The 23,099-nt window shown below is 47.5% G+C and overlaps 1 pseudogene; it reads left to right on the top strand.

The window, feature by feature from the left end:
• The first annotated feature begins 508 nt into the window (after positions 1 to 508).
• Positions 509 to 23,099, top strand: part of LOC142187523 (vomeronasal type-2 receptor 26-like) — a 37,154-nt pseudogene continuing 14,563 nt past the window's right edge.

Consider the following 23,099-nt stretch of genomic DNA (forward strand, 5'->3'; position numbering starts at 1 on the left):
CGTCGCCTTAGAAGCCCAACCGACTTCCGGCTGCAGCGCAAGCCGCCGCCGGAATTCCTCGTCGTACTTCCACCAAGTGGAGCCACCATACAACTTATGAGCGGAAAAAATAATGTCAAGGTAAATAAACAGTTCCGCTGCAACAACTGAACCAGACTCACAAAGAATGCAAGCAAAGGTTGAAAAGGCTTGCAACCAATTGGCAAAGGTTTTAGCCACTTTTGGCTTCTTATCGTCACCTCTGCCAAAACCCCGTTCTTTATCAACCGTAACATGATCAGGGGATAACAATGACCATATATCAATATATTCCCCACTGATGATTTTTTCTCTCAGCTCCAGAGGCACATGCGTGCCAAGAGGAGCTACCCCACAGAAATAAGTGTCCCTGAAACGCAGGCCAGAGGGAGGAGCAACCGGCTCAGGCCGCGGCAAAACCGCTCCTGGAGAAACCAGAGAAGGAGTCCTACCCTCCAGCTGCGAAACCATAGACTTCAAAACATCAAGCATGTCGCCACTCGGCCCTGGCGACTGGGAAGACCAGGCCTGCGAACAGGCCAACTCACCGGATGGTAACGCGGGCGGCTGTACCGACACGGCCAGGGGTGGAGACTGCGGAGCTGGTACTGGAGCTGGAGCTGCAGCTGCTACTGCAGGCACGGCCGGAGCGCCCTGGGCAGACACAGATTCCCTTCTCCCACTCCGCCTCCGGGAACTCCTGCTATACCTCGAGCGACGCGAGCGATGGGAACCCCGGGAGGACGATGACGAGCGCGACACAGAGCGATCGTAATCGCGACCCCTAGACCGCCTACTTCTACGCCGATGACCCCGCGAATCCCGCCGACTACGCCTGCGGCGCGAACGGGAGGAGCTACGCGAACGCGGGGAGCGATCCCGGACCCTCGAAGACCTATTATCCGCCCCGGAACCGCGATACGAACGGGAACTGGACTCCCGAAAACGGCTGGAAAGGGAATGGCGCGGGAAATGAGGAGTACCTGGGACATACTCGGTATCAAAAAACTCCTCATCACTACCCTGAAAAAGAACCGGTGACAATGGATCCGGGGGGTCTATGGGAGGGGGGCCCGCCGCATCGGAAGGGGCCGTGACTAATGTCTCAGAGAGAGGGGCCGAGGCCTCTACGCCACCGGCCAACACTGGAGGAGCTGCACTGCGCCCAAACCACCTAGCTAACCTGCCAGGAGGCGGAGGCGGCGGTGGCATGGGCTCCACAGGGGAAGTCACATTGGGGGCAGAGGCTGCAGGCTGGGCCAGAGCCACAGAAGCACTGGGCCCAGACACGCTAGAGGACCCATCCACATTAACAGGTTCAGCTGAGGGGGGAGGGGCTAGAACCCCCACAGCATGAGTGGCAGCCGCAGAGTGTGCAGGTCGGCGCCGGGACCCGGCAGCCGCACTGCCTCTCACACTAGCAGCACGCCGCCCGGTACGTGCAGGAGCCCGGGCGGCGCGAGAAGCGGCTGCTGCGGCCCCCCGTGACGGAACTCTGCTCCGCACACTGGAGGCCGGACTAGGTGAAAGCCGGTCGGGAGGCCTCGCCGCCCTACTAGGGCGGGCAGAGGCCGCCCGACCCGGCTCTGAGGAGGCTGAGGCCTGGCCTGACGCCCCGCTCGTATTGAGCAGGGACGCCAGCCAGTCAGTCCCTTCCTCACTCACCTTGCGGTGCAGCAGCTCCAAGAGCTGCTGGCGCTGGGTGTCTTTGGACATCTCGCCGTAAATCTTCTTTCTTCGACGCTGGCGGGGATCCGAAAGGAAGTCCCCGCCCAGCGCCGAAGAATATAAAGGGGACGGAGCGTAGCCCTGCCCCCCCCGCCTGACCGCGTCATCACGGCGAACGTCAGAACGCCGGGAGGGGCAGCGGAAGGGAAGGGGGGAAGGGCGCATGCGCGAAAACGCGCTCAGTCAAACCCCGGGCCGCTTATACAGCGGCCCGGTCCTAAGTCGGCCCAGCCTAAAAGAGATTTGACTCTATTTTTTCTGATGAAGCTACATCAGGGTTTTTTTTTGTTTGTTTTTTGCAGGGTAAACTTTATTTTTCCACTGTATTATTTATTCATGAAAATTCTGATGATTTTTTTTTTTTTTTTTAAATCAGCATTTAGTTTTTTTTTTGTAGATTGTGAGCCCCATATATAGCTTACAATCTACATTTGTCCCTATCAGTATGTCTTTGGCGTATAGGAAAAAAGTCCACACAAACACAGGGAGAACAAACAAACTCCTTGCAGATGTTGTCCTTGGGAGGATTCGAACCCAGGACACCATGTCGACCCTTTTTCTTTTATATTGTTCTTCATGTGGGTTGAATCCCTGAGTGTACGGTCCCTGGTAAGTAGCATCTCCAGAAGGTGTTCCATAGTAAAACCCATCAGACTTCTCTCCATCTGTATACTGTACACAGTAAATCAGTTTGCACCTCTCCACTCCCCATTCTTTACCATCTCACCTCATGTGTCGCTTTCGTGTTACATCTTGTTTTATGATTAGTTAATTCTTTCTTAATTGGAAATGTTTCCAGTGTTCAGGTTGAGAAATACAGAGGCGTCTTGTCCTTCATCTTTGCTGTTGATGAGATTAATAATGACCCCGACCTCCTGCCCAATATCACCCTGGGGTATCATATAGTGGACACGTGTGGGGACTCGCTGAAAACCGCCCATGCCTTCTTCAGGATCCTGTCAGGAAGAAACATAGCGGCTCCAAATTACTTCTGTGGAGATCCCGGTGAATTGTCGGCTTTTGTGGTTGATTGTAACTATCATACAAGTCACGCCATGATTCCTGTATTCAACCTATACACGTACACACAGGTGAGTGATATCTACATCACCTGTTTTATATTAAAGGGGATGTCCAGGCAAAAATGGACATTCAATTTATTCCTTAAATAGGCCGGGGGAGGTGAAAAAAAAACCACAAAAAAATCATACTCACCTTTCCCCGATGCTTTGATGCCTTCCAGCATGGTCCAATCTTTTCGGTCTGGTTGTTACGTGTGGTGAAACAAGAAGACAGACCAATGGATGAGAAAGAACAGCGCTTGCTCCAGATCCGTTGATTCAACACGCTCTTTTGCGTATGTGTATTAAGAACCATAATAAAAGAGCGTGTTGAATCAACGGATCTGGAGCAAGCGCAGTTCTTTCTCATCCATTGGTCTGTCTTCTTGTATCTACTTCACCCTCCGAAGGTGTCGGATGTTGTTACTGCTGCTGAAAAAAGCTCCCACGTGTAAAACTAATCATCCAGTCAAAAATCAAAGTCTTGGTGGTTTGCTCGGTGAAATCCTTTAATCTACGTGTGGTGAAAGTCCCGGCCACGTGAGGTCAATCAGCGGCTTTCGTAAAGAGCATGAGAGGTCACTACAAGAGCTCTTGTAGTACAATACAGGAGCCTACTGCGCAGGCGTCGGAAGTTTAACCGTGTTGGAGACAGAAGAGGCGGAGTTGCTGATCAAAACGGAAGCGGCGCTGAAAACAGCTCTCGGGCAGCAATGGGGATGCACTCATCGGCGTTTGAGCACTGGGACCCGCCCTCATTGCTGCAAAGAGCTCATTTGCATACCGGTTAAAACCGGTATTTTTACGGAACGGCGGGCCGAAACCACGTCTAAAGGTGGCAACCTTTCTTAAGGCTATTCCGATGTGGTCATTAGAAAAAATGTTACTTTAGTGGTAGAATCCCTTTAAGTAGATGCCAAAGCAGCAGGACGGGACCACCCTGGGAGGACACCGGAGCAACTAGAACAGGTAAGGATGATCTTTTGTTAGTTTTTTAACCTCCCCTGGCCTCTATAAAATATAAACCATTTGCCTGGGGAACCTCTTTACGCCTATTTGATAAGACATTTCTAGGTTTGAGTAAACATTTCCCATGTCCCTGCCTCACATTCTAAAATGATCCCAAAATCTTGTAATTTTCCTTCCAGCTCTGTAGAGATGACTTTTTATCTTATTATAATGACAGACAGGACTACAATGACCGGTATCACATGTATATGAGTAACACAAGATCACACAATGACCTCTGCCCAGTTCTCAAAGCAAACCTAGAAAACTGTCACATAGAATCCAATGAACTCTGAACGTTTTTTTAAATTGGTTTTGTTTTTATAACATTTAATTTATGGCAAAAATGACACCTGATGGTATTAGGAGGATCAGTACAGTTACAGAGATACCAATATTTATACTGCTTTATGTATCCAGATGGCACAGGGCACTACAGCCCACTTTCCCTTGTACAATTTTCCCCAATAAAATTCTCCTTTGGCTCGAATATTGCAATCGCTCTCATATATCATCATTACAGTCACACAGAGAAAGTTTCATTTCATTCCAACTCCTTCTTAGTGCCAGATTTATCTGGTTAATGAGTGTACAACGTAGCATGCAACTAATATTCCTAACATGGAAAAAGGCTAAATAAATAAATAAATAAAGTTATGAATTCTGGAAGTCGAGGATACAAAATAGCAAAAAATAAGTCACCAAACATTCAATCCCCACATTATCAGCAACATTGGCATTCCTTTTCACCTTTCTATGTCCCAGGGTTCTCCCCCTGTCTGTCTTTTTGGGGTGTTTTCCCTGTGTCCAGCGTGCCTTTTACCGACTTCGAAGACTGAAGCCTGCTGAGACATCTCCTGGTGACCACCATCTTGTGCCACCAGGCCATATGATGTAGCAGCTCCACTTACCAATGGGAAGGTCTATAGTTCATTCATAGACTCTACTATGGGTCACTACTAGAGATGAGCAAACAGTGAAATATTCAATATTCGATATTTGTTTTGAATAGCCCTCAATATTCGACTATTCAAACGAATATTGAATCCCATTATAGTCTATGGGGAAAAAAGTTTTGTTTCAGGGGATCCCACCATTAGACTCAGGAGGATCACCAAGTCCACTATCACACCTCAGAAAATGATGCCAACACCTCTGCAATGCAACTGGGACAGCAGGGGAAGCATGTCTGGGGGCATCTAACAAGCCCAATTCACAGTATTACACCACTAATAATGCAAGAGGTGACTGTTTCCCATAGGAATGCATTGACCAGTGTTGATTGGCCAAATGCCATACAGTGTATGGCATTTGGCCAATCAATGCTGGTTCTGCCGGAAAAGGTGGAGGCTAAGATCAGTCCACAGCAGCCTCCATTGTGGTCCGATCTCAGATGTAGCAGAGTTCAGCGCACAGCTCTCTCAGATGTAGCAGAGTTCAGCGCACAGCTCTCTCAGATGTAGCAGAGTTCAGCGCACAGCTCTCTCAGATGTAGCAGAGTTCAGCGCACAGCTCTCTCAGATGTAGCAGAGTTCAGCGCACAGCTCTCAGATGTAGCAGAGTTCAGCGCACAGCTCTCAGATGTAGCAAAGTTCAGCGTACAGCTCTCAGATGTAGCAGAGTTCAGCTCACAGCTCTCTCAGATGTAGCAGAGTTCAGCTCACAGCTCTCTCAGATGTAGCAGAGTTCAGCGCACAGCTCTCAGATGTAGCAGAGTTCACTGCACAGCTCTGCTACATCTCAGATGTATGAAAGACAACAACATAGCACTGAAAGGAGGATAATAACTCATATATACCAACTAGGAAATCCTCCATGTATTCATTGTGTATCCCTCTTAGTTTCGTGCTTTTTCAACCTCCAAGATAATCCACAGCAAAAACAACAAAACATGAGGTAAAAAACACTCAGCATATGGAAAAATACAAACAATTTTTATTAATATTCGTATACATGCAACAAGGATCAACAAAAAAACAAATACAGGAAATTTCCCACTAGAGGTCAGCACTGCAGTTGATTACAAGACCCCATGTAGTAAAATAGTATTATACATACATGAGTATAATTGCAATGATTGGAAAAATAGAAAAGATTGTTATATAAAGAGGCTGCCATTAACCAAATAGCATGAAAATGTAAATGGTAACACAGCAAATGCTTAAAGTTGGAAAATTGACTAGTTGTACAACAAATGTTTCTGCAGAGCTGTTGAAGCTGGTTACAAAAAAGTTTATTATAATATAGGCAAACCTACATCTAGGTGGCAGAATTAGCAAGTGACTGCCTATGCTGATAAAAATAAGGTCCATAAAATGTGTAATTCTGGCCCAAAAAGAAAGAGCAGGACCAAAGCCTTAAACCAACAGTCACAGTAGTGCAAAAGAAAGGGTTAATGACAAAACCTAAGGCATAGTTCAATACAGTCAATTTGCTTACCCATAGTATAAGTGAAACCAAGTGGGGGGGGGGACAACCGCAGGCCGACCTACTGACGCGCGTTTCGGCGTGTCGCCTTCGTCTACCTGAGATGTAGCAGAGCTGTGCGCTGAACTCTGATACTTCTGAGATGTAGTAGAGCTGTGCGCTCAACTCTTCTATACCTGAGATGTAGCAGAGCTGTTCGCTGAACTCTGCTATACCTGATATCTGAGATGTAGTAGAGCTGTGTGCTGAACTTTGCTATACCTGAGATGTAGTAGAGCTGTGCGCTCAACTCTGCTATACCTGATACCTGAGATGTAGTAGAGCTGTGCGCTCAACTCTGCTATACCTGATACCTGAGATGTAGTAGAGCTGTGCGCTCAACTCTGCTATACCTGATACCTGAGATGTAGCAGAGCTGTGCGCTGAACTCTACTACATCTGAGATCGAACCACAATGGAGACTGCTGTGGACTGATCTTAGACTCCGCCTCCTCACAGATGAGCCTCCGGCAGAACGAGCATTGATTGGCCAATGCTGTACACTGTATGGCATTTGGCCAATCAACCCTGGTCAATGCATTCCTATGAGAAAAAGGCAGCTCCCGAATAATGCAAGCTGCCAGGGATCCCGACTAGCATACAATGGGCTGCCACGAGATGTACTTGCAGGTGAAATTTGAAAGTGATGAGACCTTGCTAGCCAGAGCTAAATACGATAGTAAGTTCAATGCAAACACATCGTGGCAGCGCACCATATGCTAGTCGAGATCGCTGGCAGCTTGCGGTATGCGGGCGCTGACTTTTGCCCATATGAATGCATTGACCATACTCTTGCATGTATTTTTAGTGCGTTTGCCGTGTGCTGTTCGATTGTAATTGAATACCTCGAAAGGCCTGATATTCGATCAAATACCATTTCAATTGAACGCCATTCGCTCATCTCTAGTCACTACACCTCTTGCAGGTCTGCTCTCACCGCCTAGAGCCTGGAAACCAGGAGTCGTGAACTGCCATGTTGAGGGGATCGTCTTGCTTCTCTGTGTCAGTGCAACAACGGCTGCTGCGTCCTTCTCGGATGTGAGTCACACAACTCTGCAACTGCTGCCTGGCCTCCTCTCCTTCTGATGTGCAATGCAGGGTTTGACATACCATCCTGGCAACCATCTCTTCAGGACATAGCACCATCTGCAAAAGTGTTCACAAGCACATCAGTATGAGACAAGGTTGCCTGCTGTCACTAATGATCTTCATCCTAACCACTGAACCACTGATGCGGACACAAAAGCAACACGACTCGGCCCATGGAGTGGTTGTGGCGAATTCCTCCCTTTTCATATGCCTTTATACTGATGTCTCTTGCCCATTCGATTGACCTAATGCAGGGGTCTCAAACTCGCGGCCCCCGAACAATTTTGTGCGGCCCGCACAAGCCTAGGGATGCCGGATCCAAGTTGAATCCGGACGTTTCACCATTTTGCCCACAGGCAGTTTTATATACTACCGGAAAGCTGACAGTGCGCTGAGTTCAGCACAGTGTGCCCAGTGTGAAGAGCTTACGGTCCGGTACCGTAGCTCTTCTATGGTCAGAAGAGCGTCTCTGACACTCAGTCAGAGACGTCCTTCTTCACAGCACAGCCAATCGCGCTGTGCTGTGAGAGCCGGGAGGAACGGCCCCTCCCTCTGTTCGCAGTACTCGTCCATAGACGAGCATTATCAGGGAGGGAGGGGGCGTTCCTCCCAGCTCTCACAGCACAGCGCGATTGGCTGTGCTGTGAAGAAGGATGTCTCTGACTGAGTGTCAGAGACGCTCTTCTGACCATAGAAGAGCTACGGTACTGGACCGTAAGCTCTTCACACTGGGCACACTGTGCTGAACTCAGCGCACTGTCAGCTTTCCGGCAGTATATACAGTCCTATGAAAAAGTTTGGGCACCCCTATTAATCTTAATCATTTTTAGTTCTAAATATTTTGGTATTTGCAACAGCCATTTCAGTTTGATATATCTAATAACTGATGGACACAGTAATATTTCAGGATTGAAATGAGGTTTATTGTACTAACAGAAAATGTGCAATATGCATTAAACCAAAATTTGACCGGTGCAAAAGTATGGGCACCTCAACAGAAAAGTGACATTAATATTTAGTAGATCCTCCTTTTGCAAAGATAACAGCCTCTAGTCGCTTCCTGTAGCTTTTAATCAGTTCCTGGATCCTGGATGAAGGGATTTTGGACCATTTCTTTCTACAAAACAATTCAAGTTCAGTTAAGTTAGATGGTCGCCGAACATGGACAGCCCGCTCTCAAATGATCTGAAAACAAAGATTGTTCAACATAGTTGTTCAGGGGAAGGAGACAAAACGTTGTCTCAGAGATTTAACCTGTCAGTTTCCACTGTGAGGAACATAGTAAGGAAATGGAAGAGCACAGGGACAGTTCTTGTTAAGCCCAGAAGTGGCAGGCCAAGAAAAATATCAGAAAGGCAGAGAAGAAGAATGGTGAGAACAGTCAAGGACAATCCACAGACACCTCCAAAGAGCTGCAGCATCATCTTGCTGCAGATGGTGTCACTGTGCATCAGTCAACAATACAGCGCACTTTGCACAAGAAGAAGCTATATGGGAGATTGATGAGAAAGAAGCCGTTTCTGCACGTACGCCACAAATAGAGTTGCCTGAGGTATGAAAAAGCACATTTGGACAAGGCAGCTTCATTTTGGAAACAAAAATTGAGTTGTTTGGTTATAAAAAAAAGGCGTTATGCATGGCGTCCAAAAAGAAACAGCATTCCAAGAAAAACACATGCTACCCACTGTAAAATTTGGTGGAGGTTCCATCATGCTTTGGGGCTGTGTGGCCAATGCCGGCATCGGGAATCTTGTTAAAGTTGAGGGTCGCATGGATTCCACTCAGTATCAGCAGATTCTTGAGAATAATGTTCAAGAATCAGTGACGAAGTTGAAGTTACGCCGGGGATGGATATTTCAGCAAGACAATGATCCAAAACACCGCTCCAAATCCTCAGGCATTCATGCAGAGGAACAATTACAATGTTCTGGAATGGCCATCCCAGTCCCCAGACCTGAATATCATTGAACATCTGTGGGATGATTTGAAGCGGGCTGTCCATGCTCGGCGACCATCTAACTTAACTGAACTTGAATTGTTTGTCCAAAATACCTTTATCCAGGATCCAGGAACTGATTAAAAGCTACAGGAAGCGACTAGAGGCTGTTATCTTTGCAAAAGGAGGATCTACTAAATATTAATGTCACTTTTCTGTTGAGGTGCCCATACTTTTGCACCAGTCAAATTTTGGTTTAATGCATATTGCACATTTTCTGTTAGTACAATAAACCTCATTTCAATCCTGAAATATTACTGTGTCCATCAGTTATTAGATATATCAAACTGAAATGGCTGTTATAAACACCAAAATATTTAGAACTAAAAATGATTAAGATTAATAGGGGTGCCCAAACTTTTTCATAGGACTGTAAAACTGCCTGTGGGCAAAATGGTGGAAGGTCCTCTTTAAACATTGAGGTGGAATGAAGGGGCTCATGACACTGGGGCAGACGAAGGGAGGGGGGAGAACGGCATGACAATGGGGCAGAAATGGAGGGACATGAATCTGGGGGCAGAGATGGGGGGACATGAATCTGGGGGCAGAGATGGGGGGACATGAATCTGAGGGCAGAGATGGGGGGACATGAATCTGGGGGCAGATGAAGGGTGTATATGGAACTGGAGGAAAGATGGAGGGGGGACATATAGTTTACGGGTGACTGTAGGAGGATTATACAGTGTGGGGGCACATGAAAAATGAATGGGCGGAGTCAACATAAAAGTGGGTGGAGCTAAATTTGCCGCGGTGCGGCCCGCCGACTTGCTGGGATCTTGCTCTGCGGCCCACATGCTGAGTTGAGTTTGAGACCCCTGACCTAATCAAACACTATGGCATGCTTTCTTTCTCTAAGATCAATGAAAACAATATCCAAATCCTTCCTCTACATATCTCTTCTCTCATCATATCAAAACTGGAAAAGGACTTTCCCTTTGATTGGACATCTAAAGATCTAGTGTTAGGACTGGAGCCGACACCTCTGCAGCTCCTTTCCTTACACATGTTGACAGTGCGCTTGTCTCTCAAGGGTTAACTGTCTTTCGCTCCTAAACTTGATTCTTTTTTTACTCTTTTGTAGATTGTGAGCCCCACATAGGGATATATGATATAGGGATCACAAAGTTCTTTTTTTTTCTATCAGTTTGTCTTTTGGAGATTGGGAGGAAATCCACGCAAACACAGGGAGAACATACAAACTCCTTGCAGATGTTGTTCCTGGCGGGATTCGAACCCAGGACTCCAGCGATGCAATGTTGCAGTACTAACCACTGAGCCACCGTGTTGCCTCCTTAAAGCTTATTTCTGCGTACTTCCTTCTCTCCTGCTCCACTGGCTATTCAGTTTCACTTGGTGTTAGCTCTGGAGCTGTGTTTCTCGTTACTGTAGGTGTCTTACTTTTGGCTCTGGCTCCTGACTTTGTTTCCTGTCTGCCGATTCTATACCTCCACTTCCTCCTGTTGTGACCACTGCTTGCCTTCTATACCACTATCCCTTGATCTCCTATTCTGTACTACCTGCTGACTACTCATCCGTCTCATCCCTCTGTACTACGTGACCTCCTTTTGCTGACTGGACTGTATGACTACATTTATTATTTACCCTCTGCCACCACCTGGAACCTGCTTTCTTCTGCATTCTCTTCTGCTTCTGGTCCTCCTCTGCACGTGCTCGGTGTTATGGTTCTGGGTATATATATATAAAAATAATATTTTTAAAACCGCAGAACCTCTTGGGCTGCAAAGGCACTGCAGCGAGGTCCACAGGCCCTATGGGCGGCTGTATGTCCGTATGCGACAGTACGGCGGTACAGCACAGTATGTACTGGGAGCAACACACGTTCACCAGTTAACTCACTGAGTGACGGACAGTGCAGCTCCCAATGTGAACAGGCTGAAAGCAAATACAAGACAGCTGCCCAGGGTTAAACTCACCCTAGGTCAGCGACAAACATAATCCCCGGTAATAGCTAGGGGTGCTCCCGCACACAGCTAGGAGGAGGCAAACACCTAGGACCCTGTAGTAGCTAGGAGAGCTCCTGCACACCGCTAGGGGCTTCCAATGATGTTAGGCAAGGCGAGCACGGCTATCTGGGGAACCACACCTGCTGCAGCTCCACAGGCCGGAACAATGTCTATTGCTCCAGGCCTTGGTGTAGAGCTGTCAGTCATTCAGGGTTTACTGGTCTATCTAGTAGCACCCTATACTGCAACCTGCCTGAACACTGGAGACTCTCCCTGGGACTACAGTCATTAGGTCTGGTAACTTTCAGATAAAGTGTGAGCGCCGGGCGGGCATCGACTCACTCCTTTTAAAGGAAAGTCCCCGCCCAATAAGGGCGGTGGCCATGACCTCACCGCTCATACTCAGTCAGAGAGAACTGGCACTTAGGCTGTGAGCGACTCCAAAAAGTCCGAGCATGCTCAGTCGGAGAAAACTGAGTCTTAGTCTCCAGAGACTTCACCGCACGCCGCCGGGAACGAGGGTTGGATTGGCCCGCAGGTGGCGCTGTGCGCCGGAAGGCAAATCTGCGGGACCCCATCCTAACACTCGGATGGTTTGGGATTTCTGGGCCTCATGTGACTTGTCCTGCGCTCTCTGGTCCTCTGCTACTCTGGCCAAAGGAAGCAGCTAAGTCCATTTTCACCATCAGGAGCTCTGGTGAAGACCTCTGGAGACTGGTGTCGGCTCAGTTCGGGGGGCACCGGACGCTCAGCACTGTTTACCATGGGGTTCCTTGTTTCTGAAACTAATTATCTGTCTCTGTACTGCATTTGGTTCTTAATTAGATTATTTGGGAATTAAAATCGCTTCCTCACTGACACAAACCTCCAAAGCTAACATTCTACCACGTTTAGTAGTTATTGAAATGGACTTTTAGGCAAAGGCCCCGTGAGACATCCCGCAGCAAAAAAGCACTGTGGGAAAAACTGTTATGGTTACACATTACGGTTCTTTCTGCAGCACTTTAAACAGAAAGTGTGTAGAGTTTTCCTCCGCGGACTTTCTGTTCCAATTATATCTATGGGGAAACTGTTTCTGTAGGTATAATTGACATGCTGCAATTTCCAAAACTGTGCCGATTTTGGAAATCATGGCGTGTCCGCACAGCAATTTTTACCACAAAGTGAGCTCGGGATTTGCTAGAATCCCATCCACTTTGCCCGTACTGTAAAACGCCACAATTTTTCCGCCGTGTGTAAATCGCGGTGTTTCCATCCCGTGGGCCCTGGCCTTAGACTTACACTAAGCATGACTTATCCTGACTTGGCAGAGCATCTGCTTTCCAAATGCTGCTTCTTCCAAAGCTGATGTACTTGTTTCGGACGAGACCCTTGGCCACAACACCCCTCTTCCAGCAAAGAGTCAATACTTTTATTTCAAATTAATCTGAAGCTCTAAGAAATGTAGACTTCCATCTTGTATCCTCTACCGACGATGGGGCGTACTGAGTTTGGGAATCCCCAAACCTATGAGTACTATATTGCCTCTCAACATTCCACACTCAAATAACAACTCATGGGCCCATATAGAATCTTAACTGGTACCCAAACATAAACTCGAGGCATGGCTTTATTATTCTATTTGTACCAATGTTTTATTACCACCTCTGTCCCTGATTCTGCAACACCTAACAGATATTTGGCAGCATACTCATCAGTACACAGGGAAGAGGCAAAGTATGAATCTAGTATTGGCTCCTACCTGTTCATATACCTCAGATTGAAACATTTCTGATTGACTCACCACAACTCTTCTATTACCTATTAGAGATGAGCGAATGCCGTTCGATCGAATAGGTATTCGATCGAATATCAGGCCGTTCGATGTATTCGATCGCAATCGAATACCACGTGGCAAACGCAGTAAAAATTTGATTCCCCTCCCACCTTCCCTGGCGCGTTTTTTTGCACCAATAACTGTGCTGGGGAGGTGGGACAGGAACTACGACAACGGAGGCGGTGAAAAAAAATGAAAAAAACCATTGGCTTCCGAAAACATGTGACCTCCCAATTCATAAGAATAGTGTCGGCCATCTTCGTCTCATTCTTGTGTTGGAGTGATAGAGAGGGTGTGGCGTCAGTGTGATACAGTGCAATACAGTGCTTTTTAGGCAGGAATTGGGAATTTGTCAATACTAACAGCTCTTTTCAGAGCTCAATTTTAGCTAGCTAGAAAATCATGCAGCGTAGCAGCAGGGGACGAGGAAGTGGAAGTGGATACCAAGCTGGCTATCCACTCCACAGTGCCCATACTGGAGAGAGGCTGTCAGCAGTTCCCCTCACCAGCACCAGGCTACGTGGGCGAGCTCGTGAACGTGGATATCAAGCTGGGTATCCACTCCAGAGTCCATGTACTGGAGAGAGGCTGCCAGCAGTGCCCCTAGCCAGCACCAGGCTGCGTGAGCGACGATGTGGAAGTGGATACCCCGCTGGATATCCACTCCAGAGTCCATGTACTGGAAAGAGGCTGCCAGCAGTGCCCCTCGACAGTATGAGCATGGGACGTGGGCTAGGACGTGGAAGTGGATATCAGCTGCATATCCACTCCACAGTCCAGGTACTGGAGAGAGGCTGCCAGCAGCAGCAGGGGACATGGGTGAGGACGTGGATAACCAGCTGGGTATCCACTCCATGGCCCAAGTACTGGAGAGATTCAGTCAGCAAAAATTTACTCTTCCTCATCCTTCTCCTCCTACAACCCCAGCCCCTACTTCTGAATGTTTGAATTTTTTTTTTTTTTCATTAAAAAAAACAAAAACATTTTTCATGCATACCCCCCACAGGGGCATGCAAAACAATTTTTAAGGGCTCCCCCAAGGGCCTGAAAATTAATGTTTTAGGGCTCCCCCAAGGGCCTGAAATCTAATTTTTTAGGGGCCACCCCCAGGGCTAAAAAATAAAACACTGCTGCTGCAAGGCTCTGGTCATCCCAAGGGCCAAAAACACTGTTTTTTAAAGGCTCTGCTCAGCCAAGGGCCAAAAGCACTGTATTGTAAAGGCTATAGTCACTCCAACAGCCAAAAACACTGCTGTTGCAAGGCTCTATTCATGCCAAGGGCCAAAAAATCTGCTTTTTAAAGGCTCTAGTCACCCAAAGGGCCAACAAATCTCTGCTGGTACAAGGCTGAACTAAGTTAAAGGGTCTAAAACTCTGCAGGTAGAGGCTGAAGTCACCTAAAGGGCCACAATCTCTGCTGGTAGCTCAGTTTAAGGGCCTGTAACTTAATTTGGAAGGGCTCATGTTAAGGGCCTTAAAAGTGAATTTTGGAAGGTCTTACCACATCACACACACACACACACACACACACACACACACACACACATCCACAATGACAGGTCAGGGTGAGTACTGAAGGATTTCCCATTGTCTATTCCATCCGTGGTTGTCATGGGGAACGTGATTTAAAGGGGTGCTTGTTAATGTTTGTTGAGTTTAAATTGGGGTTTGTGTCCATCCATTTGGGGAGTAAAGAAGGTTTCCAGGTATTTTCCCACTTTGATAGAGGTTTTTTTGAATGTGGAAAGTGTGTAGTTGTTAGGCTGTGATGTTGGGGTAATAGAGGGTCTTTGGTGTGTTAGATGCCCCCAGACATGCTCCCCCTGCTGTATAAGTTGCATTTTAGAGGTGTTGGCATCATTTGCTGAGGTGTGATAGTGGACTTGGTGACTCTCCTGAGTGGAATGGTGGGATCCCCTGAAACGAAGCATTTTCTCCCATAGACTATAATGGGGTTCCATATTCGTTCAAATAGTCCAATATTGAGATGCTATTCGAAACAAATAACGAACATCATTTTACTGTTCGCTCATCTCTATTACCTATACGTGTGCTCTTTTGGACCTCTTTAAACTGCCAAACCAATCTGTCAAGTTCCTGAGCTGCATCTACAGGGTATTAGGATACAAAAACTGCTTCACCAAAATTGCCTAACTCACTATGAGACCACTACTAAAATCTTTCTACAATGGTACTATACACCGGAGATACTCCATTGCATTTTTCCTCAATCTCCAAAAGTCTACTGGAGAAACTGAAACAAAACTGGTTCCCTTTTTCACATTCTTTAATCCTTTTTTTCATGTAGATTGTGAGCCCCATATAGGGATCACAATGTCCATTTTTTTAATTTTTTATCCTAACAGTATGTCTTTGTAGAATGGGAGGAAATCCAAGCAATCACGGGGAGAACATACAAACTTCTTGCAGATGTTGTTCCTGGCGGGATTCGAATCCAGGACTACCGCGATGCAAGGCTACAGTGCTAACCACTGAGTCACCATGTTGCCCCCTCATTCTTTAATCCTGTCTCCGCCTTTATACCTACTGGAGAGAGGTCTTCCATTGGATATCATACTATCACACTATTTCTGAACATCAATGCTTATCCCTTGTCCCTCTCCCTAAGGACACTAATTCGCCATTTATTGCTCTTGATTTCATCAGCTATTCTCAGACAATGGACATCATTGAATATCCCAACTGTGATGAACCGGCCTTCAATTATGATTTTTCAGCCCTGAATGTTCATATCTATGTATTGTATCAGTGTGATGAATGGCCCATCAGTTATGGCCTATCTCCTATACAGGGCCTGTTATATCTTATTCCTATTTGTCATTTTTAAGTCACCATCCTGCTAATTGATTTTGTTACCTTAGCAAAGTGTGAAGGCTGGTGACCAAGTGTCCATATCTTAGGCATCCGGCCTAGGCAGAGCCAACTGCGCATGCGCAGTCGGCTCTGCTCAGGCGTCGGACCTGGGCAGAGCCGACTGCGCATGACCGCACATGCGCAGTCGGCTTTGCCTATGCCGGATGCCTAGGCAGAGTGAATTACAGCAGTATTCTACACTATGTTTTATAGATAGGTTCCTAGGAGTCCTAAGAGTATTCTACACTATGTTTTATAGATAGGTTCCTAGGAGTCCTAAGAGTATTCTACACTATGTTTTATAGATAGGTTCCTAGGAGTCCTAAGAGTGTTCTACACTATGTTTTATAGATAGGTTCCTAGGAGCCCTAAGAGTATTCTACACTATGTTTTATAGATAGGTTCCTAGGAGTCCTAAGAGTGTTCTACACTATGTATTATAGATAGGTTCCTAGGAGCCCTAAGAGTATTCTACACTATGTTTTATAGATAGGTTCCTAGGAGTCCTAAGAGTGTTATTCTTATTCTTTTATTCTTATGGTAGAGTTGGAAGGGACCTCAAGGGCCATCAGGTCCAACCCCCTGCGAGTGCAGGTTTTCCTAATTCATCCCAGCTATATGTTTCTCCAGATTCCGCTTGCAGATTTCCATTGATGGAGCGCCCACCACCTCCCGTGGCAGCCTATTCCACTCTCTCACTACCCTCACTGTCAGAAAGTTTTTCCTAATGTCTAATCTGTATCTCTTTCCCTTTAGTTTCATCCCATTGCTTCTTGTACTTCCTTGTGCTAATGATAATAGGGGAGATCCCTCTGCACTACATATAGTGTTCTACATTATGTTTTATAGATAGGTTCCTAGGAGCCCTAAGAGTATTCTACACTATGTTTTATAGATAGGTTCCTAGGAGTCCTAAGAGTATTCTACACTATGTTTTATAGATAGGTTCCTAGGAGTCCTAAGAGTATTCTACACTATGTTTTATAGATAGGTTCCTAGGAGCCCTGAAAGTGTTAAACCCTATATTTTAAGCCAATTTAATCTATAGTTCATGTCAAACATATTTGACCCAAAACAAATGAAGCAAAATGACCCTTCAGAAGTTTGCCCATCTCTATCCATTGCTATATAGGAAAAGCCTGAAAACGTTTCTTTTCCCCAATCTGCACTAGGCCTCTCGAAGCCACTAACAGCAACCCAGCTTGTATCTCTAATACGGATGTGTTCTGTCTCTGCAGCTCATCTTTGGTGTCAGTGACCCCATCCTACATGACAGGGACTTATATCCAACAGCATATCAGTTTACTCCTGATGACCGGAATCGATACGACGCTATTGTTATGTTCGTTCAATATTGTGGATGGAACTGGGTTGGGATTATTACAACAGGTGAAGGGAACAACGAAATGGGAGTAAAAGAGCTGAGGAAACTGATGGCCGAGCACGAGATCTGCATCGAGTATGTTATTAATATAAGAAATGAAGAAAAAGCAATGGAGCAAATATCTGTGATCGATAAATCTACGGCTGAAGTTGTCGTGATCTGTGGACCTTACTTAAATTATTTTAGGTTTATCAAAAATTCCAAAAAGCTTATTGAGAATGTGACCCTGATCCTTCATGAGTCCTGGGTGAGTCTTTTAGGTACAGTACAGCATTTCACAGAACAATTTCTTAACTGCAGTCTAGTTTTTATACCTGCAAGAAGAAAAATATATAAAGTTGAAAATTCTATTTATTATGTGACTCCAATAACTGACCCAAGTGATCCACTGCTGGAGGAGATCTACTTCAGGGTCTTCAGATGTCTGACTAAGGACTACAGTAAAAATTATTTCTATCAGTTGTTTTATAAAAAGTCTGGTATAAACTGCAGCGAGATGTATTATATTCCGGTATCAGCATACGACATGAAAGACACAAGCTTATACTATACCTATGTATCCGTGTATATTCTGGCCCATACCTTACACAACATGAAAGTAACTGGAAAGAAATTGGGCCTGTACCAAATACAACACAAGGTAAGGACATGTCTATGTGTGTGTGTTATATTGTACTGTATGTACAGGCTACTATAACACTGTAGTACATTATACAGTGACACATATTATAGGAATATCCACTCATCACCACCATATTGTTATTAGAGATGAGCGAACACTAAAATGTTCGAGGTTCGAAATTCGATTCGAACAGCCGCTCAATGTTCGTGTGTTCGAACGGGTTTCGAACCCCATTATAGTCTATGGGGAACAGATACTCGTTAAGGGGGAAACCCAAATCCGTGTCTGGAGGGTCACCAAGTCCACTATGACACCCCAGGAAATGATGCCAACACCTCTGGAATGACACTGGGACAGCAGGGGAAGCATGTCTGGGGGCATCTAACACACCAAAGACCCTCTATTACCCCAACATCACTGCCTAACAACTACACACTTTCCACATTCAAAAAAACCTCAATCAAAGTGGGAAAATACCTGGAAAACTTCTTTACTCCCCAAATGGATGGACACAAACCCCAATTTAAGCTCAACAAACAGTAACAACCACCCCTTTAAATCACGTTCCCCATGACAACCTCAAATGGAATAGGCAATGGGAATTCCAAAAGCCCTCACCCTTAACTGTCATTTTGAGTGTGTGTGTGTGTGTGTGTGTGTGTGATGTGGTAAGACCTTCCAAAATTCACTTTTCTAGCCCTTAACATGAGCCCTTCCAAACAAAGTTACATGACCTTAAGCTGAGCTACCAGCAGAGATTGAGGCCCTTGGCATGAGTAGAGCCTTGCACCAGCAGTGTTTTTGGCACTTAGGGTGAGTTGAGCCTTGTACCAGCGTGTGTCCCTTAACATCAGGCGGGCCCTAAGTTCTGCGCTTTGCACAAAAGTTCCACATTAACTAGGCTGAATGGTACAAAGATTAGTAGGCCCGAGAACCAGGAACAGGTCTTGCAATGGCTGTCGGATAACGCTTAAAGCACATTGTCCACCAGCCAGTCAGCCTCTACCTCCTCTTACCCAACAGTCTTGTCCTCCTTCCACCCAAAATTCCCAATCTTCCCAGAACAATAACCCCAACTGTCCCTGCTCCCCAGAGCTGTTCTCCCTTCCTTTGACTGTACCGCAACCTGCCCCTCCATTTCGCGATTCCACGGACCTAACAGACGAGTATCTGTGTCCAGATGCTCAAACACTAGAGTCTCCTCCATTCCATCTCCGGTCGATTTGGTGGCGGATGACCAGCAACCCACCCTCATCGACGGCGATGAGACGCAGTTGCTGTCAGGGCAGCCAGTTGACATGCGCATTGTGCAGGAGGAGGAGGCAAGACAGGAGTTGGAAGAGGAGGTGGTGGACGATGAGGACACCGACCCCACCTGGACAAGGCAGATGTCAAGCTGGGAAAGTAGTGTGGATGTTGAGGCAGGTGCAGCACCAAAAATGGTAGCTAGAGGCAGAGACATGTCCAGAGGCAGAGGTCAGCTGCTTTGCCGAAGCCAGGCCAGACCCGGAATGTCCGAAGATGTTCCCTTTTGTACCCAGCCCAGAAAAACTCCCCCATCGAGGGCACGTTTCTTGAAGGTGTAGAGTTTTTTCAAGGAATGCGCCGAGGACAGATATAGTGTCGTCTACACAATTTGCCTCTCGAAATCGAGTAGGGGCCCTGAGAAGAGCAACCTGTCCACCACTTCAATGCACCGTCATTTGGAATCCAAGCAATGGAATCAGTGGCAGGCAGCAACGGCAGGACAAACGTCGCCCGCCGTTCATGCCACTGCCTCTGCTCACAGTGCTGGCGATGCACTCCAGAGGACGAGCCAGGACATCACTTCATCTGCCTCCGCCACTTTGTTGACTTCTCCCTCATCCTCCCCTGTTTCTGTCTTATCTCCTTCTCCTGCACCATCAAAGGCACCATCAGGCGCTTCTTTACAACAACCCACCATCTCTCAGACATTGGAGCGCCGGCAGAAATACACCGCTAACCACCCACCCACGCAAGCCTAGAACGCCAACATCGCTAAACTGCTGGCCCAGGAGAGGTTGGCGTTCCGGCTTGTTGAAACTCCCGCCTTCCCGGACCTGATGGCAACTGTGGCACCTCACTATGCCGTCCCTAGCCGTCTCAACTTCTCCCGGTGTGGCGTCCCCGCTTTGTACCAGCACGTGTCACTCAACATCAGGTGGGCCCTTAGTTCCGCGCTTTGCTGCAAGGTCCACTTGACCACCGACACTTGGACAAGCGCCTGTGGTCAGGGATGCTGCAGTGCTTATCTTTAATGACAGGCAGGGTGAATGTGGTGGAGTCTGTTCCCCGGGTGCAAACTGGGGTGGCCTATCTCCTCTCCCAGGCCAAAATTCATGGCAGGAGTAGACTGAAACCCTACGACGCTGCAACCTCCACCACAGCTACTAGCGGCAAACGCTAAAACACTGGTGTGGGGAGACGTCAGCAGGCGGTGCTGAAGCTCATCAGCTTGGGGGACAGACAGCACAGTGCCTCCGAGGTCAGGGATGCCATCCTGGCTGAGATGGCATTTTTTTTTCCCTGCTACACCTGGGGCCTGGCATTTTTACGCCTGTGATAATGGCTGGAACCTGGTAGCGGCTCTGGAGCTTGCCAGCCTCCAACACGTTCCATGTTTGGCCCACGTCTAACCTAGTGGTGTAAAGTTTTTTAAAAACATACCCAAATGTACCGAAGCTACTGTTGAAAATGCGGCGCTTGTGCGCCCACTTTTGCAAGTGCACAGGAGTCGCTGCTAGCCTAAAAACACTCTAGCAAGGCCTACATCTGTCCAAACACAGGCTGTTGTCCGTCATTCACACACGCTGAAACCCTACAATACCATATCTTGAGCAGGGTGTGTGAGCTGCACAGACCTTTGATGGAGTTCCGTCTACAAAACCCAAGGGTTCCTCAAAGTCAGCAACCAAAGTTTCTGCACCATGAGTTTCCAGGGGTGGCAGAGTTATGGCTAGGGGAAGAGGCATGGATAGGGATGATGTCTAGGGGCAAAAGCAGTGTGGATGTGGAGGCAAGCTAAGCAGGAAAAACTGGGGGTACAAGCTAAGGCATGGACTGGGGTGATGTCTAGGGGCAAAAGCAGTGTGGATGTGGAGGCAAGCTAAGCAGGAAAAACTGGGGGTACAAGCTAAGGCATGGACTGGGGTGATGTCTAGGGGCAAAAGCAGTGTGGATGTGGAGGCAAGCTAAGCAGGAAAAACTGGGGGTACAAGCTAAGGCATGGACTGGGGTGATGTCTAGGGGCAAAAGCAGTGTGGATGTGGAGGCAAGCAAAGCAGGGAAAATGGTGGCTAGAGGCAAAGGGATGTCCATAGGCAGCAAGGGCAAAGATGCAAAACTCTCCCGTTTCAAGAATTTTCCTGACTTGTTTCCCCACAAAACATTCCTGGGAGGAGGGCTGAAACACCACCCTCCTCCTCCTCCGCTGTTAGATTGATCCCAGCTACGAGCTGAAAACGCTGCAACACTGGTGTGGGGAGACGTCAGCAGGCTGGGCTGAAGCTCATCAGCTTGGGAGACGGACAGCACATTGCCTCTGAGGTCAGGGATGCCATCCTGGATGAGATGGCAATTTGTTTATCCCCGCTGCCCCTGGGGCCAGGTTTTTTAGCTTGTTGGAGGGCTCTGGAGCTTGCCAGCCTCCAACACGTTCCATGCCTGGCCCACATGTTCAATGTAGTGGTGCAATGATTTTTAAAAACATACCCCAAATTAGCTGAGCTAAGGGTGAAAGTGCGGCACTTGGACACCCACTTTCCCAAGTCTACAGTACCTGGAGCTAGCCGCAATACACTCCAGCAAGGCCTACATCTGCCTGAAGCACCTACTGTTGTGCGAGGTCACCACACGCTCTAACCCTAGATACCGTATGTTCTGGGGGTACAAGCAGCCGGTGACATCATCACTGACAAGCACAGCTGTCTGTCAGCTGACAGGCTGACTTTCACCAAAATGAACAGACAATGGATAGACTCATCATATACATGTCAGTTACATGACAAATTTAGTGCAATTTGCAAGTCCAAGATGGTTTGGAGATCTGCGGAGAGGAATCTCACCACCTCTTGCGGGTGCCATCATTTGGAAGGCAAGCCCTGGGCTCAGTGGGTGAGAGCAAGCGCAGGATAATCGTCGTTTGGCCTGGCGGCCACTGCCTCTCCCACTGTTGACAGGGCTGGCGCTGCAGTCCAGACCAGGAGCCAGGACACCTCCACATCTGCCTCTGACACTTTGGGGAGTCCACCCTTATCCTCACCTTTTCCTGCCATTTCTCCTTTTGCCCGCGCCATCATGCGCCTCTTCCCAGCAACTCCCCATCTCCCAAGCCTTTCATTTCATGCTAAAGTACAGCGCAACCCACCCACATGCCCAAGGCTTCAACGGCCTCATCTCAAGAAATCTGGCCCAGGAGATGTTGGAATCCCGGCTGGGGGACACTCTGCCCTTTTTGGGCAGAGTGTCTACTGCGCCACCGCACTGTGCCGTCCACACCAGCACTTTCCCCCAAACATGAGGCGGTCCCTAAATTCAGCGCTTAGCCCTAAAGTTCCATGTGACCAGTTACGAATGGACAAGTGCATGCGGACAGGGACGCTAACTTTCAATTTGGGCACAGTGGTTGAATGTAGTTGAGGCGTGGACCGGGTCGCAAAATGTGGTGGCCTGACTTGTCTCCCCACACAACATTCCTGGGAGGAGGGCTGAAACACCACCCTCCTCCGCTGTTAAATTGACCCCAGCTACGAGCTGGAAACGCTGCAACACTGGTGTGGGGAGGCGTCAGCGGGCCGTGCTGAAGCTCATCAGCTTGGGGGCCAGACAGCACACTGCCTACAAAGTGAGTCATGCCATCCTCGATGAGACGGCAATGTGGTTTTTGCCACTGCACCTGGGCCCAGGCATGTTGTCATGTGTGATAATGGCCGTAACCTGGGATTGGCTCTGTAGCTTGGCAGCCTGCAACATATTCCATGCCTGGGCCACGTTTTTAACTCATTGCTGCTAATCTTTTGAAAAAGGTACCCCAATGTTCCTGAGCTACTGGTG

The sequence above is a fragment of the Leptodactylus fuscus genome, chromosome 1 (genome assembly GCF_031893055.1).
Source record: "Leptodactylus fuscus isolate aLepFus1 chromosome 1, aLepFus1.hap2, whole genome shotgun sequence".
Classification (NCBI taxonomy): domain Eukaryota; kingdom Metazoa; phylum Chordata; class Amphibia; order Anura; family Leptodactylidae; genus Leptodactylus; species Leptodactylus fuscus.